At 44.7% G+C, this 19194-nt stretch overlaps 1 protein-coding gene across 34 annotated transcripts in view; it reads left to right on the top strand.

Annotated features, from left to right (window-relative positions):
* PCBP3 (poly(rC) binding protein 3) overlaps positions 1-19194 on the top strand; it is a 384627-nt gene that overhangs the window by 237774 nt on the left and 127659 nt on the right. For all 34 annotated transcript variants that reach the window (XM_044000428.1, XM_044000427.1, XM_044000415.1 and 31 more), the window contains one exon: positions 9829-9919. The gene's annotated coding sequence lies outside the window, so the exon portion shown is untranslated. The remainder of the gene's footprint in view (positions 1-9828; positions 9920-19194) is intronic.

Here is a 19194-nt window from a genome sequence, read left to right as displayed (position 1 = left end):
CGACTCCAGCTCAATAAACCACAGTGGCTCCCTATTAAACATACAATATGTTGTTTGGCTTTTAAAGCCCTTCTTAACCTGCTTCCTTCCTGCCTCTCCAGTCTTCCTTTCTCGACTTCTCTCCACATAATCTCTGATCCAACAGCACTCCTTGCTGCTCCATACACAGATAGTGCCCCTCCCTCCTGGATGCCTAACTTCCCTCAAGACTGGGCTCAGATCTCACCTCTTGTAGGAGGCCTTGCCCAGTCCCCTCCACTGCTAGCACTTTACCTCCCACTGGCCCTGCATTTATCCTGTTTATGCACATTGTCTCCCCCATAGACTGTGAGCATCTTTAGGACAGGGACTGCTTTTCTTTGAGTCCCTAGCACTTGGCACAGTGCCCGACATACAGTAAATGCTTAATAAATGTTTATTTATTGACAAAGAGTTCAGGGAATGTTAGCAAGGGAAAGGATATTTCTTTTTTTGTTTGTTTTAAACAGGGCAATGAGGGTTAAGTGACTTGCCCAGGGTCACACAGCTAGTAAGTGTCAAGTGTCTGAGGCTGGATTTGAACTCAGGTCCTCCTGAATCCAGGACCAATGCTTTATCCACTTTATCCAGATGCCCCCCAGGAAAGGATATTTCAACGACGGCAGGTTTTGAATGGGAATCTCAAGAATTCAGGGAGCAGGAGGAGAGAGCCCATCCCAGTCTTACCAGTAGCCAATGGCAGTGGGTGCCAGGCCCCTGAACTGATTTAGGTGGGAATTAGGGTCATTTAGGTCATGGACTAGGAAGAGAGAGGCATCTAATTGTTTAATAAGTGCCTCTTGAAAACACATCACAGCTGTTAAATATGTTGGTGATTAACTGTGGGTGCTAACAGCATCAAATAAGCCTCTGGAAGACAAAAAAGTCAATTGGAACAGTTTTGAAGTGTGGGGTGCTCCAGATGGACCAGGACCCTTCCAGGCGCTGGGCCTCATGTTGACAGGTGAGGTCCTGCCTGACTAAGGCAACGTTCCCACAGATCAGCAGAATCTGAGGGAGTGTCAGTGGTCCTCATTAACCCCACCATACCAAGGCTTCAGAGTCCATAGGTTCCCCTGGGAGAGTGACCGTGCCCTAGGGCTGTCACACAATCTGCATCTTTAGCTCTGGACATGTCTGAGCCTGGGTTTCTTCCCACTCCAGCAGACTTTATGTAAGCTAGGCTGTAGCAGATTCTCCCACAATCTTCTCATTTGTGAGGCAGAGTTTGTCCAAGGTTGTGAAAAGGACAGCCAATAAATAGCTCGTAGCACTTCCCAAACACCAAGGTGGTGAGATGGTCAACCTCAATTTGTCTAGACCCCAAACTGCCAGAATTGGTTGTAATGATTACAATATTAGCAATGCTAATTGTTGCAATGGTTGTTGACTCCTCTCCCTCTCCCTCCCTCCTCTAACCTTCTCTCCATGTCTCTCTCTGTCTCTCTGTCTCTCTGTCTCTCTATCTCTCTGTTTCTGTCTCTCTCCTTTTTCTCCTCCTTCTCCATGAATCCTTGTAATTCCCATTTCAAAAGTTTCCTTGGTTGGAATCTTCCTTTCCCTGCTGCTGTCATTCTCTTTTCTCTCACTGAATTCCCCTCAGCCTCACCTCCCCTCGGTCCCCATGCCCCTCTGCCCTCCCCTGCCCTTCCATTCTGCCCTGATTCTCTCCTATACAAACCGCCCCCACAGGAGCCCCCGCAGCATGGACTCAGAGGAATTGGTGTTCAGAATGAAGTCTTGGAGATCCTGCTATAACTCCTGCATCACCGAAGATGGAGTTGAAACATCCAACAAGCTTTAAGAGTTGGGGAATTCTTCATTATCCCCCAATTCTTAGGATCTAAAGGTCGAAGTCTCCTGAGCTCATCTAGACTGACCCTCATATTTAACAAACAGGTCATGCACAGCCCAGATGGGCGAGGTGCCTTGTCCAATGTGGCATCACAGTGAGGGGCAGACGGGACTTGGATGCAGACTCTCTTGAATCACTGCACTGCTTGATCCATTATGCCACCTCTTCACTCGCCTTCCCCCTGAGATCACCACCTGTCTGGATCTCGTGGTTTACAAGTCCTTTCCTCCACTGGAATGGAAGTTCCTTGAGGACAGGTCCCCCTTTTGCCTTTCTTTCTCCTCCCCAACAGGATGAGGACAGTGTTGGTTCAGTCTTTTCAGTCCAACACTCAGAAGCTTGATCAATACTTGTTGGAAAAGCCTTAGAGGAAGGGGAATGAGGCAAGGTGAGGAGCCTGGGAAATGCTGCTCTTTCCTGGACCCTTCAGGCTCTTTGGGTGGTGACCTTGCCCTCCATCCCCTCTGATTCACAGCCCCATTCTGCCTTTTCTTTGTGGCTGCTGCCCTCTGGCATCTCCTGGGGCCCGAAAGCTGTGAATACAGTGAGTGACCAAGGAGGGAGGGGGAGGCTGATGGACACATTGGGTTTGATGGCATCCAGGCACCTAGACTTCTTTCTCTGAAGGTTCTATGACCCACCATGAGCTCAGATCTGAGCTAATGCTGTGTTGCTGCCTTCAGTCTGAGACTCTGTGTCCTGCCCGGGCACTGGCAATGCCAAATCAGCCCACACTATTTCTCTCTCTGTGTGTTCCCTTCCTTGCATTCCCTGGGGCTGCCCTCCCCTCTGGAAGGTGCCCACCTCCTCCCTTCTCATGGTCTAGGCTTGGCCCATTCTGACTCTCCATAGCCGGCAGCACCCCCAGGCCCTGACTCGCTTGATGTCCCTCTGGAGATTTGGTCACATTATTCTACCCTTCCATCCACTGTCTTGGCTTCCCTTGTTCACTGAGGGGAACCTCGTTCTCTCCTCCCCTCCTATCTAAGGGTGGGAAACAGATGCCCTAAGGTGAGTCACCCACAACAGTTGTGTGCAGATGTCCAGCTCAGGCTAATAGAGATGCCCCTGCCTACCTTCCTCCCCGCTCCAGGACACAGGCCTGGCCAGGCCATTGAGCATTTCCCTAAGCTACCTCTGGTAGGGAGGGGATTTCACCTAGCAAAGATCAAAGGAATACCAGGCCTCGAGAAGGAAGAGGGTTTCCTTTTATGTTGGTCTGCATTGAACTGGGTCTTCTCTGTCTCCTTCTGTGCGGGTGACCAAGTCTTCTTGTCAGGATTAAAATGTTTCCTTTCAATGCCCTTTCTAGCAGGGTTACTTGTGGAGACTTGCAGGTGTCTGCCTGGAAGCCTTTCAGTTTGATCTCATCTCCTCAGAAGGACAGTATCTCCACTCCAGGGGTGTCCACCTGGGGGACATGTCAGTTCTGCTCATGGATGTGCCTGGTTTTCCCCAGTTAATCTTTGTCAATATGGGGATGCCTTTAGGCCACTGGTTTCCTGTTCCGTTCTGTTGGCTTGTCTGGGTAAAGCTGCTTTCCTAGCTGTCTGTCTTGGAAGCGGACATGTGCATCCAGGGACGTTCTCTGAAGGAAAGAATCATCAGGCTGTTTTTCTGCTTTGCCAAGCCTTCAGGAGGAAGCCTAGTGGTTCATTAAGAGCAGAAAAAGACAGAGTACCAGCCACACTCAAACGTTCATGGACACACACATCTCTGGGTGTGTTCATGTGTGTGCATGCGCATGCGTGGATGGGCTCTTCTTGGCCAGCCTATGCCCAGGAGGTAATGTGACAGGGATGAAGCCTCTGCTCTTTGAAGATGATTTGTTCTGATGGCTTGCTCGCTGAGATATTAAATCACTGCTTCTGTCTGTGTAAAACACAGAGAGAGGAGTGATGGGAACAGAGGTTAGAGAGCGAAAGCAATCTTCTGCATCTCTCTCCATGCTTTCTCTCCGATTCCCCTCTGACCTGCATTCCACTGAAAAAGAAAAGTCCAGAGTATCCACTCTCCTTGAGTTTTGCTAAGACATGCAGCAGGGTGGTGGGAAGAAGCCTCACCCTCTGGAGACATGGGCCACGCCAGCCGGCTGAGCCATGCCCCAGTCTTGGGGCTGTGTCCCTCATGGGCTGCCCACATGCCCTGCAATGATGTGATAGCTTTGGTAGGACACGGTGTCCTTTCAAAGCTCCGAAAAGAATAGATGTTCCAAAAGAACACACAGACCAGAGTTGGACCATCTTCTTCCTGATGGCAGTGTCAGCAAGAGGCTTCCAGAAGGTGCTGGGGAAACATGAATTTTTCAGGAGCCTTTGAGAAAATATTCTACTTTTTTGCAAACTACATGGAAGATGTGACTGATGCTATCACTTCTGAAATCATGTCCTGTTAAATTGATTAATGTTTAAAATAGCATCTGAAAGAAGAAACGAGAAAAGATTCCCGGCAGCAGCAAGTTCCTGACAAAGTGGACAGTGAGGCTCTGCTGGGCTCATCCCACCACCCATCCCACTATGGCTATAAAGCAGGAAAGGGAGCTTTGGAACTGGGCCAGTGCACAAGGTCCCCGGTGCTGCTCAGAGTCTAGCCCCTCATGCAAAGAGGAATCTGTCTCCCTGGCCCAACATCCATCCCCCACCCCCCACACACATGCATCTTGTTTGGCCAACCCCAGAGACTGTTGGTTTGTCTGTGGGTGCCACCTATGATTTCATGGGTACAGGGAGATCACAGGGAAGACCTCTATTAATGCAGGACTCAGCTGTTCTAGGGCACTCTAGAACACCAAGAGAGGTAAAGAAACTTGTTCAAGAGTCCCACGGCTTATTTCAGAGAAATCTGGAAGGACTTGCATGAACTGATGATGAGTGAGATGAGCAGAACCAGGAGAACATTGTACACAGTATCATCAACATTATGTGTTAATCAACTGTGATAGACTTGATTCTTCTCAGAAATACAATGGTACAAGATCGTTCCAAAGGACTCATGATGAAAAATGCTTTCCAAATCCAGAAAAAAAAGAACTGTGGAATATGGATGCAGATTGAACCATACTATTTCTTTTTGGTTTTGGTGCTGTTGTTTTTCTTTTTTGAGGTTTTTCCTTTTTGCTCTGATTCTTCTCTTATAACATGACTAATGCAGAAATATGTTTAATGTTCTTGTACATATATAAGCTATATCAGATTATTTGCTGTCTTGGGGAGGCGGGGAGGGAAAAAATTTGAAACTAGAAATCTTATAAAAACAAATGTCAAAAACTCTCTCTACATGTAACTGGAAAATAATAAAATACTTTCACAAAAAAATTCTATGCAACAGACAAAAAAATGAGTCCCACGGCTTGGGGTGGGGGGCAGCTAGGTGGCACAATGGATAAAGCACCAGCCCTGGATTCAGGAGGACCTGAGTTCAAATCTGGTCTCAGACACTTGACATTTCCTAGCTGTGTGACCCTGGACAAATAACCCTTATTGCCCCACAAAACAAAACAAAACAAAGAGTCCCACAGCTTGGATGTATCAGAGAGAGGATTTGAATCCAAGGCTTCTGAATGGAACCCTCTATCTACAATATCACTACACCGCTCACTGCTCTGTTCATGGGATGCTCCTGTACATGATTTCATCTGTTCATCACAATAGCCTTGCGAGAGGCCAGAGAGGCTGTTAATTTCACAGATGAGGAAACTGAAGTTAGCTGATGTTAAATGACTTGTCCAGGGTCCTACTAGTAAGTTCCTGAGGCCAGATTTGAAGGTGGGGCTTCCCAACTCCCAGTGCAGTGCTCTGTCCACTCTTGATGCAGCTACTTCAGAAGGTTCTAATGGAAGGGGGAGACATAAAGCAAGGCAGGAAGTGAGGAGGGAGGTAGTAAGGGAAGCATTTGAGGCCAGTAGGACCTTTGTAAACCTAGCTCTGCCTCCTGGAATGGTTTCCTTACACCATTTCAGGACTGTGTTAAAAGCCCTCCCCTGGGTACCGAAGGAGGCAGGCCCAGGGAGCTCAGAGATGGTCTGGCTGAGGTTCCTTTGATTCCAGCTGGTGTCTTCAGATGCCAAGAGTGTCTGACTTCTTGTCCTTTCCCAGGGGACGCCATCAACCTGTTAAGGCTAAAATTCTAGCTAAACTGTCTAAAATATCTAATGAGTGGTCGCCAATAAATTATAAGCTTTAGCAAGAGTTAGACTTTTAAGCATTTATTAAGGAGAATAAGAATTTGGTAAAGAGAGAGAGAAAGGCCTAGATTCCTATCTATTAAAGGGAGAGCACATTTCTAGCTCCCTTCTCCACCAGAGTCCAGAGGAAAGAGCGTGAGACCGAGCGCCAGTCTCTTCCTTCCTCCTCCCACTAGTCCGCGTCACTTCCTGAAGCCTGGTCTTGCCCTCAAAGACCTTTGCTTCATGGGCAGAACTCTTCTACAGTAAGTCTCCAGCAGGTGGCATCATTCCAATCGTTACAGTCCCCCCTGTTGTTCCTCAAGAAACAAAATGTTTCCTTGACGGAACAGTAAAAAGAATATAATAACTATTGCTAACTAATAATATGTGAACAACAATATAGAAAAGGAAGAGAGGAAAGTTTTGTCCAGAGGGGCGATTTTTTTTGTCCTCATGAACCGACGCTTTGACATTAGTCTTGCAAAGGGAGGGCCTCTGCAGAGAATACATGTTACAGATGGTGTATATTATAACAGAAAGAGAAAAAAAAACAACAACAAAAACAACAAATCAAAACTGTTCATTTAAAGTCTCTGAAAGTCTTTTCTCAGATGTCCTCTAGGTGTAGTCGTGGAATGGAAGTCTTTTCAGGGGTTGATGTGTGGATGCTGGTAATCAGCCAGGAAATTTCCTACAAAATTGAGCTTAACACAACTTTAAAATAGCTTTGTCAATAATCAAATCAAACAATGAAAGTTCTCAAAAACATGTCTAAGGGAATTCAGAATCTTGGTTGTTACACATGAAACATATAATAAAACAAAAATTGAAACATCCTTTAAAATTATATATTACTATAGTCCCCCCTTTTGGAGGGTAATTGAGAAGACAATTGCTGCAATATTAATTTTTTAAAAATAATTTTTATCTTTGTTTCATCCCCTTTTGCATCATCTGCCTAATTATCCTCATGCCATTATGAGAAATTACAAATCTAAAATAATTGGTAACAGATGTCAAGGCCAAATTCAACACTGTTATTTATCATGACATCTGAGATAATTATGGGGGTTACCATAAAAGAACAGAGAAATGATGGGATATGAGCATTCCCACACTTGAGCAATATATACTGTCCATGTAGTATGCCAGGCTTAAAATAGGTGGATGGAATATATGTCCATGCCACCGAACATATTGGAGGAAACTGAGTCAGACTTAATCAGATGCATGGGATTGAGATGTCCATGGCATCAGGCATATAGGAGGGAGCATAGAAGCCAGGTGTAGAAGTGAGATGGGTGGGATGAATACTTCCAGCCATCTGTACAATATTGTGGGGAAAAATAAAATAAAATATTAAACCAAGAGAATCCAACCTCAACATTAGTCAAAAGCCGTTCCCTCGGCCATACCTTGACTTCATGCATGTCTCCCCTCATGTGACAGTTCAGTGTCTGCTCTTGCGTATTCCTCTTGTGATTGGATGGCATCTTGGCCAACTGGCATCTGATAACTCAGAATAACGGCAATTAATGTCTTAAATGATAAATTCCCATAATTTAAAATCTCATATGGATTTAAAAATTGAGGATAATAAATGATTGCAAAAAATGTGAATACATCTTGACTCAGAACACAATATATAATTATGCAACAATTTCAAATAATACCCCTTTTTTTTACTTAGTATACAATTACTTTTGTGAAAAATCAGAACATATTTGAATACAAGTTAAAGCACAACACAATCTCAAAGACAACTTTTACAAATGTTCCTCTCTTTTTTTTTTTGAATATGCTTATCAAAAATAATACTTCTAGAATCAATTTACACTTGCCATGGCAAACAATTTGCCAGGGAAATACTTTAAAGAGTTTGATCAAATAATCAGTTGAGAAAAAATAACAAAAACAAACAACTCAGAATATGGGAGCACAATACTCCTAGAATTAACATTGTATTATGAAATCAAAACCATCTTGCAATGTTTCAAAATTAGAGAGATGAATAAATAGAAAAAAATACACACGGAACAATAAAAGACAATGAAATTCAAACTAGGGAAATCTAAATGAATATGAACTTAATATTAATAAGAGTATTATAAAATATAAACTTGATCATATGACTATAAAAAGCTTTACAAATATTCTCCTTGTTTTAGAAACTAAGTATAAGTCACAATCTCAAAAGCATGAAAATCTCTATGAAAATAAACCCATACCATTAATTTCAAAATGTATATATAATAGCATAGAAATCCTATGTAACCTCTGAACTGATACTATTACTCTGAGTGAATTCAGAACACTTTTGATTCTGATATCTAAAATCCCCAATACTCATATCAATACCTTGCTGTTTACTTCTACATTTCTGTAAAATATATATACTTCCATGGCAAAAGAAGCGGAGTCTTGAACTATGGTGATGATTGTCATTCTTATTCAGCTTAAGTTTTTCTTCTTTAACCCCTCTATATTGTCTGTCAGTCTTTTCACCATACAAATGCTTTATAAGATTACTAATTAAAGACAAAAGCAGGTTAGCAAAATTATGAACAAAACGAGCATATCTGGAATTTAAAGAGTTTTCTAAGATTGTCTCAAAAGCACAGCCAGGCTGGGGAAGGGCTGAGCCTGAAGCTGCAAATGTAGTTAGAGAAAGTTGAGCATGCGCATCAGATCTCTGGACTTCCCAGGCAGGGGAAGCTATGGGCTTGGCCATGGGAGGAGTAGAGGGTGGGGTCTGGAGAGGAGGGGAGGGACCAGCGCAATTTGAATCAGACTTGATTTTGAACTCAGGCCTGGATTCCTCTTCCCCCACTTTGCCTCCAGGTGCTAGGGGATTAAAAGCTTCTAGAGGGTGGGTCATTGCCTCCAGGCATGCAAAATTAGAGCAACAATTAGTGTTAGAACTGGGAAAAGCTGCGGGAATCTCTTCAGGTTTCTCTGAAAAAGCATGGTTGGGAGAGGGAGAGATATTTCCTTGTGTGAGTAAGTTGCTGGCTCTTCTAACAAAAATAAAAAGAAAAATAGAAAATCCAGAAAAACAAAGCATTAACACGATCTTATCTCCCATTTGTCTGGTTAAACAGACCAAAATCAAAAATAGGATAATTAGGGAGTTTAAAAGGTCCATTCGAAAAAAAATTTAAAGGAAAACACAGCCAGTACCAGTACTTAGCAGTTAAAGGGAGAGGGAGGGGAAATTTCTTACCCAACCAGAAGATCAGAAGAAGACTGAGGGTTAGCTTTCCTCTTCGTGGTCAGCCATCTGTTAAGGCTAAAATTCTAGCTAAACTGTCTAAAATATCTAATGAGTGGTCGCCAATAAATTATAAGCTTTACCAAGAGTTAGACTTTTAAGCATTTATTAAGGAGAATAAGAATTTGGTAAAGAGAGAGAGAAAGGCCTAGATTCCTATCTATTAAAGGGAGAGCACATTTCTAGCTCCGCTCTCCACCCGAGTCCAGAGGAAAGAGCCGGGAGACCGAGCGCCAGTCTCTTCCTTCCTCCTCCCACTAGTCCGCGTCACTTCCTGAAGCCTGGTCTTGCCCTCAAAGACCTTTGCTTCATGGGCAGAACTCTTCTACAGTAAGTCTCCAGCAGGTGGCGTCATTCCAATCGTTACAAACCTGTCCGAGCCAGTCTTCTCTTCCCTTGACCCATGACTGATTCACATTCAGTCTGGTACATTTCTCTCCAGCTCCTTCTTCACTCCCCTCTTAGCTGATGCCCCTACAGGGCCATCGTCCCGAAGCTAATTCTCCACTCTGTCCTCAGGTCCCTGTCAACTGCACAGACACAAATCGCTGGCTCTGCTGAATCCCTGTGTAAGAAGACATTGGCCCCAGGAAGCTGCCCCTGGACACCGGTAAGTCTTGGGGCATCGCCTCTTTGGCCCCCAGTGGTGCAGACCAACAGGCATCACATGTTAGTGTCCACAGATTAAAAAAAAATGCAAATTTCCAAACACGTTCAGTGGAGGCTGGGCCTGCTGGAGGTGGGGGGAAGAGGCCACAGCTGATGGTGCAGGGTCAGGACCGCTCATATCTCTCTGGCAAGGTTTACCAAGCCAGGAAGCGGGGACTTTACAGATGGGGAAGCTCAAGTCAGGGGCATTGGACAAGTTCTGGTCAGGCAGAGAACTAAGGTTCTGGTTTCAAGTTTTTCACTATGTGGCAGCAATAGCTTCCGGCCACATACAAGCCCAGACTTAGCGTTCGCCTAGAGAGGCAAAGCTGTTTTTGTCCTGGAGCCCTCAGGCCTTATTTCCCATGACTCCCTTAGCCACACCCCAGCCCCTGCCAACCAGAAGCTGGCCCGACCTCTGTTCCACATGCCTATCTACAGCATTTCCTCTGCTCTGCCTTGGTTTGCTGATTCATTGAGTCACAGAGCCATGGAGCTATTCCTGGACTTGTCTTCTTGTTCACTTCAGGCAGATCCCCCTCCTCTCTCCTTCATCTCCTGAAGCCCCCAACAGGGTGGGGTTCCTTCTGAATCCTCCTTGCTCTCCCCACCATTCACGTCTAAGGTTTTCACTATCTTCTTCATGTCGGTAATATGTGTGGCCTGGCTGTCAGGCCTGAGGGAGTCTTTCAGCTTCGGGAAGATAAAGGCCAATTCTCACCTCACTTCCCAGACCCTGACATGAGGCTTCTGACTGAGGTGATGTGTTCTGCCATCACCTCATGCCAGGGAGCTGATTCTGGGCTCTCAGAGGCCCTGACTTGTATCAGCTCCACCAGCTTGGACAGCGGGCTTGGGGGATGGGCTGGCTTGGAATGCAGAGGGTACAGGTGAGGATGCCAGCTCTGCCACTTAACCCCAGAGGAAAATCTCCTGACTTTTCTGGCCCTGGACACACAGCTAAAAATGTAATGAAAGGATGGGATGAGACTAGGCAACCTCGAAGGTCTCTGACCCTGGGAGAGCAGAGAAATACTTCAGCAGCAAGCCTTCCCATCAGGGATGAAAGAGAACGTGAACATTTGTGAAGCACCTACTTTGTGCTTTGCCAAGTGAAGGGGATAGAAGAACAAAAGTGAGAAAACAACAAGTTCTCTCAACAAGCTCCCATCCTGAGGAGCAAAGCGGGATTGCAGCCCAGGCCCTCGGACTCCAGATGCAGCGTTGTTTGCTGCACGGCCATCTTGTGCTGATATGGATCCCGATTTCATCTCGAGGTGGACACTTTCTGGGCATGATGAAGGCCATTCCCTGGGGATGCCCGGCCTTCTGGGGCTGAGCTGCTCCGTGGCCGGCTGGGCTGGTCATTGTATGGTAGGCTTGTGGGCAGTCCCTGAGCCCATGCTCTAAGCCCTTCCATCTTGCTGTAGAGATCCACTGTCTCTACTTCGACCGGCTTTGTGCTCAGAGAGGACCAAAGTGACACCATCACACTGGGGCCTGTGTATGGTGGGTCCATCTGTGGCTGCTCAGACTGATGTGGGCTCAGAAGGCTCTGCCACAAGTGAATGCAGAGTCCACCTGGACACTCAGGGTGGAAACGTCTCGTGCTTCTTTTAAGCAGCTGTGATTCTGCTTTTCTCAGGCCACGGCCTTGGAGCACAAATGCCTTGTATTTGTGTGGCTGGTCCCCAGTAGATTCTACATGATTATTGGGAATCCTAAAAGTACAGTAACAGGAAGCATTTGTACAGGCACAGTGGGTAGAGCCCCACGTCGGAATCATCTTTGTGAATTCAAATCTAGCCTCAGACACTCACTAGCTGTGTGACCCCGGGCAAGTCACTTAATCCTGTTTGCCTCAGTTTCTTCATCTGTAAAATGAGCTGGAGAAGGCCATGGCAAGTATCTCTGCCAAGAAAACCCCAGATGGGATCAGGAAGAGTCAGAAGTGACTGAAACAATGACTGAACTGAAAACAAGCATACAGCACTTTATGGTTTACAAACTAGATGGGAAGATGTGAGTTAGAGGAAGCCGGACTATGTGGATTTGGAACTGGTCATGGGGCTGCACCCGATGAGCCCCCATCAGTGGCTCAGTAACCTCTGAGGGAGGTCTCTGGCGGGTTGCCCCAGGGATCTGTCTCTGAATATGGGCTATGGGGAACTTCCGTGGATGGAGGCATAGATGGGATGCTTCTCAGATGGGCAGGTGGCAGAGCTGAGCAATCTGTGGAGACAGCACAGACAGTCTCCGTTTGACGTGATGGCTGTGGCATTCATACATTCAGAGCCTGAAGGGAGCTTGGGGACCCTTAGGTCCAGCCTCCACTTGACAGATGAGGAAACTGAGACCCAAGCATGGAAGCAGCCAGCCTGAGTGGGGGAGACACTTCTCTAACTCTGAAGCTGCCACTTGTCCATCTGGAGTCCTCTGGGTCTGGGATGGGAGCTGGAGGGCCTCAGAGACCCAGCCCAGCCCAGGAGATGCTGGGATTCTGTTTTCTTTATGTATTGACATGCATCTGTTGGGCTGGCTTGTATATTCCCATTTTCCTTTGCTGAATCCACATTGCAGTCAGACGTTTCATTTGCAGCCCTCTGAGGGCCGTGAGTCATCTCCCAGGGCAGCATCATTGGCTCTAATCCTTTTTTTTGTTTTGTTTTGGTTTGGTTTTGGTTTTGGTTTTGTTGGTGAGGCAATTGGGGTTAAGTGACTTGCCCAGGGTCACACAGCTAGTAAGTGTCGAGCGTCTGAGGCCAGATTTGAACTCAGGTCCTCCTGACTTCAGGGCCGGTGCTCTATCCACTGTGCCACCTAGCTGCCCCAGCTCTAATCCTTTTGAAAAGCCTCCCTTCCTCTGCCTCTTCATGTCAGACACCAACCAACCTGCAATCTGTGTGACCCAGGCTGGTATCGTGTTGCTGTCACAGAGCAGCATGGCCCTATCCCAACCCTCTGGCTCCATCTCCCCAGAGCTCACTGTGAAAGTGAGGAGGGGTGACTCTCCCGCTAACAGGAGGGGGAAGAGTCGTGGCTCGGTACCAATCCCTCCTATTTGGGGCCTGATGCACCTCAGTATCTGACCAGCCCCAGCCTCCATCATCACACCCCCAGTGCATCTGGTGGGGCTGTCCACTCCTAGGCGAGAACTCCCTTTAGGGATAGCTTCAGGGCTCTGGAGCATTGCATGGAGACTCACCTGCATCTGGAATGTGGAGGGGTCTTCTCTTTCATTCAGTCCTGCCTACCTTTGAGAGTCCATCCCCAGCACCTCTGCCAGATGTGGGCATTGGGCCCCTTTGCACCTCTGTTTCAGGGCCCCTCCCTAGGCAGTCAGGGTGGCGCTCTGAGCCTGGAGGAATGGCCGGGACTCGGGCGTGCATCCCAGCTCTGCCACCTCCTTCTCACAGGACCCAGGACTAGTCACGTGGTGTTTCCGAGCCTCTGGAAAAGGAAGGCTGGACTACACGACCCTCTAACCCAGAGGGAAAGAGTGACTCCTTAGGACCGACTGCTCTCATTCTGATCATCTGTCCTAGCCCAGGGTGGGAGCACCAGACGGCTCATTGTGGTGGCCAACCACAATGTCATTGCTGCAATGCCCTTAGAGTTCAGTCAAAAGCAGGAGAGAGGCCTTGGTTTTTAATCTGTTTGAAGCATTTTCTGGATTCACAAAGAAAGAGAATTATCTCTGCTGAGGTGATTTTTGGAAGGAAAATGGCTTATAGCAGTAGTGAGATCACCAGCCACTCTTCCTCCAACCTCCTGGGTCCTCCTGGCCATTTTCCTCTCTCCTTTTCTGCTACATCCCAAAGATTTGGACTGAGGATGGTGAAAAATCAAGAACTCATCCTGGAAAGGTTCAGAATAGAAGTGTGCTCATTTGAATTTTCCAGAGAGGGCACTGCCCAGCCTGGGCTCCTGATGCCTGCCAAGCTCACATGTGAGCAGAAGACCAGATCATTACATTCTTCGAAAAACCCTTCACAGCATATCAAGGGTCATTGCTTCAGTGCTATGTGTGCTCCTTCTACCTGTATAAAGAGCAATTCTTCTCCAAATTAGTAGAATTACCATTCTAGGTAGACAGCAGTAGTCTCTGGATGGCCCTGGGTACTCCGAATGCTTTGGGATAGTGTCCATCCCCCAATCCCTGTCAGTACCAAATGTGATGATGGGTACTGGAATTTCTCACTCTACCCCAGCATGACTTCTGTTGATGCTTAGACCCTCATCCCTGGTCTATGAATTTAGTGAGGGATCCAAAGGAAGAGCATTTGGCTTGATGTAAGCCTCAAGGGATTGTTTTCCTGGAAATGGGTTTTCTTCAGTGGTTCAGGGGAGCCTGTGAAACACAAGCCCTTTGTTGGAGACTTGGAGGGGGTCTCCTTGATAAGTGAGAATCCCTCCATTTAGAGCTTCCATCACAGGACCTCAGTGCTGGGCTTGGGCACTTGGTGACTCATTGAGAAGTAGCAATGGAGTCTCAGAATTCAGCTGAATGGATTGGGTCCATCCATTGTGTAGGAGTCCCCAGGATCATAAGAAGGGACCAAAAAGAGAGAGAGTCTCAGAGAGAGAAGAGCGCTGAGAGTAGAATGTAGACCTGAGAGATGAAGGATATGCACCAGCATGAGGTCTCAACAAGTAGTGTATCCCCCCCACACACACACACAGAGTGCCAGAGATGGCAGCATCAAGTGGGGAATAATGTGGTACCAGGTAAGGAGAGGAGTACATCCTGAAAAGTGGCAAGAGCCAGGACATAAGGGTGGAGCAATTAGAATTCCCAACCCAGCCTCCTGGGGTCGGGGAAGAAGGCTGTAGGTAAAACCTGGCCAGAGCTGAATTCTTGGAGCAATCATAAATTACTCAGATCGTGCATGTCTGATGGCTGAGAGGCTGACTCTCTGTTGACCTAAGAGAAGCCAATTGCAAGAAGGCAATATGAGTCAGGAGAACCAAAGAGGACTGTGAGATTCATGGAATGGGGAAGATTTTTTTTTATTTTAAAAAGTGACCTTTTGGGCAGCTAGGTGGCACAGTGGATAAAGCACCAGCCCTGAATTCAGGAGGACCTGAGTTCAAATCTGGCCTCAGACACTTGACACTTAGTAGCTGTGTGACCCTGGGCAAGTCACTTAACCCTCATTGCCCCCCAAATAAATAAAAAGTGACCTTTTAAAAAAATTCTGAACTTATCATTAAATAGAATAAGCATTTCCAGGCACAGAAAACAGAAAAGATGGTTGTACATGAAACCAGATCTTTTATGGAACTTGATTTTTAAAACCCACAGGTCAACCTGCAACTTTCACAGCTCATCTGTGACTTTTCTTCTGGACTTCCTACCCTATTCTGTGAATTCTTTTAAAAAAACATTCCAATGACCCACTTCTTTTAGTCCCTAAAAGCCTCCCCTTCCTACCACCCCCCAGCTAATTGAATGGAAAGAAAGAAGAAACAAACCTCAAGGCAACAGAGATGCCTAATTCCCACATTGGCCATGTCCCAAAATGCACCTGCTATTGTGCATCTTGAATCCATCCCTTCTTTGTCAGGGAGTGGATAGCCAGCTTCATCATGGCTCCCCTAGAATCTTGGTTGGTCACTGTATTGATCGGTGTTCTTAATTGCTTCTGCTAAGACTTTTATTGTTTTTGTATAAATTGTTTTATTGTCATTGTGTAAATTATTCTCTTGACTCTGCTCAATGCAAACTGCATCAATTGACACAGCCTTTTCAGATTTCTCTGGTGCACCACAACATTCCATTACATCCCTCCATACTAATTAGTTCATTCATTCTCCAAGTAATGAGTTCCCCTTTATTTACTAGTTATTTTCAATAACAAAAGGAGATAGAAGGAGTGATGGATAGAGTGAAGGACCTGGAGTCAGGAAGGCCTGAGTTCAAATCCAGGCTCAGATATGTACTGGCTGTGTGACCCTGGGCAAGTCACTTAACTTCTGCCTGTCTCAGTTCCTTCATCTGTAAAATGAGGGCAACAATACTGCCTATCTCCCAGAGCTGTTGTGAGGCTCTGATAAAAAAAATCTTTACATTAGCATTAAAGCACTTATATAAATACTAGCTATTACTATGATCATGCTTATGCATTATTATTATTATCATATGAAGCCTTTCCTCATGGATTTCTTTGAACTATGCACCAGCAGTAGCATGCCTGTGTCAAAGGGTATACGTGCAGGATGGGAACTTTGGGAGTGCAGTCCTAAACTGCTTTCTAGAAGAGCTGGATTAATTCATGGCTCTAATAAGAAAAAGTACAGTTAGGTATCTGTTTTCATGTAGCCCCTTCAAAAATTGTAGTTTTCCCTTTCTTGGTCATCTCTGTCAATCTGATGAGTATGAATTAGAACTTCAGAGTTCCCTTGATTCAAATTTCTCTAATTATAACTGATTTGGGTGACTCCTTTTCATATTGTTGTTCATAACAGGTTTCTTCCTGTAAGAACTGTTCGTTCCTATCTTTTGACTATGGGGAGTGATTCCCATTCTTATAAATCTAATTCAGTTCCATACATATCTTGAAAATGAAATTTGGGGAACAGAAACAAGATGTCAGAGTAAAGGCAGAAACCTGAATTCTCCCAACATGTCCCTCCCAACAACTTTAAAATAATGCCTCAAATAAAACTATGGAACAACAGGTACGGATGAGACATTTTTCCAGACAAAAACAACCCAGGAGGTCAGTGAGGGAATTCTGTGACACTAGGGTTGGGGCTGGCCTGGAATACAGCAGCAGCACCAGCAGTGGACCTTGGAAGTGGCCATGAGACCAGAAATGGCAGTTTTAAGAGCTCTCAGTCCAGAGACAAGAAAAGGGATGAGACAACTGGTCAGAAAGAAATTAGAGGGGATCCTTTGCTGGTACTGGAGATAGCTGGTGCTGATTGACAACTCTATTGCCCATAGCAATTCTGGGTCACAGTTTTAGGGTGTAAAGGAGTGCTTGTAATCAGTCATAAGGTATCAGGGGCCCTCGTCACATTTCCATATCCAAAAGGAACACTAGTACTTGTGGCTACAGAGGACCAGGGGACCTTCCTGGGTAAAGATCAGAGGACAGACCAAGAGAGCAGTGATCACACCTCTCCCAGGATCATGCCATCTTGGAAGCACCAAAAATTTGCAGACCCCCAGAACTAGCTCTGAAAACAGCATCACAAACAAAGCCTGAAGCTTGGTTCAGTGTCTACCAACAGTCAGGTGAGCAGAGCCCAACTAAATTTAACATAAAAGTTCAAAGGCAAGATGTAAATTGGAAAAAATGTGCAAACAACAACAAAATAATTTAACCATAGAAAGCTTCTACAGTGGTAATAAATACTAAGACACAAACTCAGAAGACAATGTGAAAATAACTAGAACCAAAGACTCAAAAAAGAGCTAATTGGACACAAGCACAAAAAGAATTCCTGGAAGAGTTAAAGAAAGAGATAAGAGTGAAAAAAGAAATGAGAGTGATGAAAGAAAATTTTGAAAAGAAAATTAACAGCTTGGTAAAAGAGACACCAAAAATACTGAAGAAAACAACACTCTAAAAAACATAACTGGACTAATGGTAAAAATAGGAACAAAAATTAACTGAAGAAAATAACTCCTTTATAAAGCAGAATAGGCCAAATGGAAAAGAAGGTATAAAATCTCACTGGAAAAAATAATTCCTTAAAAATTAGAATTGGGCAAAATGAAGCTAATGACTCCATGGGACATCAAAAAACAACAAAACAAAATAAAATGAAAAAATAGAAGAAAATATGAACTATCTCATCAGAAAACCAACTGACCTGGAAAGTAGATTAAAGAGAGATAATTTTAAAATTATTGGACTACCTGAAAGTCATGACCAAAAAAATGAGCCTAGACATCATCTTTCAAGAAATTATCAAGGAAAACTGCCCTGATATCTTAGATCCAGTGGGTAAAATAGAAATTGAAAAAAATCTATCAATCTACCAAAGATATCCCAAAAATGAAAACTCCCAGGAATATTATAGTCAAATTCCAGAGCTTCCAAGTCCAGGAAAAAATATTGCAAGTAGCCATTAAAAAACAATTCAAATATCATGAACACACAGTAAGGATTATACAAGATTTAGCAACTTATACATTAAAAGAGCAGAAGGCTTTGAACATGATATTCTGGAGAGCAAAGGAACTCGAGTTATAACCAAGAATCAACTACCCAGCAAAACTGAATATAATCATTCAGGTAGAAAAATGGATATTTAATGAAATAGGGGACATTCTAGCCTTCCTGATGAAAAGACCAGAGAGGAATAGAAAATTTGACATTCAACGCAGCACTCAAGAGAAGCATAAAAAGGTAAACATGAAAGAGAAATCATAAGAGACTAAGAAGGTTAAACTGCTTTTATTCCTATATGGAAGATGGTTCATGTAACTCCTAAGAACTTTATTGCTATTAGGGCAGTTAAAGGAGCTTATGTGGACAGAGGCCATGGGTGTGAATATATTATGCTGGAATGATCTCATCCAAAATGAAGTGAAATGAGAGATGCACTGGGAGAAGGGAGAGGTAGAAGGAGAAAAATTGTCTCACATAAAAGAGGTGCATAAGGAAGAGCTTTTACAGTGGAGGACGAAATCGATGGCGGGGGGGGGGGGTGGGGAGAACTGGGCAATGCTTGAACTTCACTCTTATCAGAACTGGCTCAAAGAGGAAAGAATATATATATATATATGTATATATATATATATATGTGTGTGTGTGTGTGTGTGTGTGTGTGTGTATGTGTATATATGTATGTGTATATATGTGTGTGTGTATGTATATATACACACACACACACACACACACACACACACACTCAGTTGTATATAGAAATCTATCTTACCCAATAGGGAAATAGGAGGGGAAGGGGATGAGAAAAAGGGATGGGATGAGAAAAAGGAGGGTAGATTAAAGGAAGCAGTAGTTAGAAGCAAACTGGACTTTTGAGAAGGAATGAGAGAGAGAGAGAAAAGAAAATGGGATGAAGGGAAATACACAGTAATCATAACTGTGAATGGGAATGTTATGAGCTCACCCATAAAACAGAAGTGGATAGCAAAATGGATTAGAAATCAGATCCAAATTAGAAACCAGATTCCAATAAGATGTTGTTTACAAGGGACACACTTGAAAAAGAAAGATGCATGCAGAGTTAAAATAAAGGGCTGTAGCAGAATCTAATATG

The sequence above is a fragment of the Dromiciops gliroides genome, chromosome 4 (genome assembly GCF_019393635.1).
Source record: "Dromiciops gliroides isolate mDroGli1 chromosome 4, mDroGli1.pri, whole genome shotgun sequence".
In the NCBI taxonomy this organism is placed as follows: domain Eukaryota; kingdom Metazoa; phylum Chordata; class Mammalia; order Microbiotheria; family Microbiotheriidae; genus Dromiciops; species Dromiciops gliroides.
The sequence above is the reverse complement of the archived record's forward strand: the minus strand, read 5'-3'. Positions and strand labels throughout refer to the sequence as shown.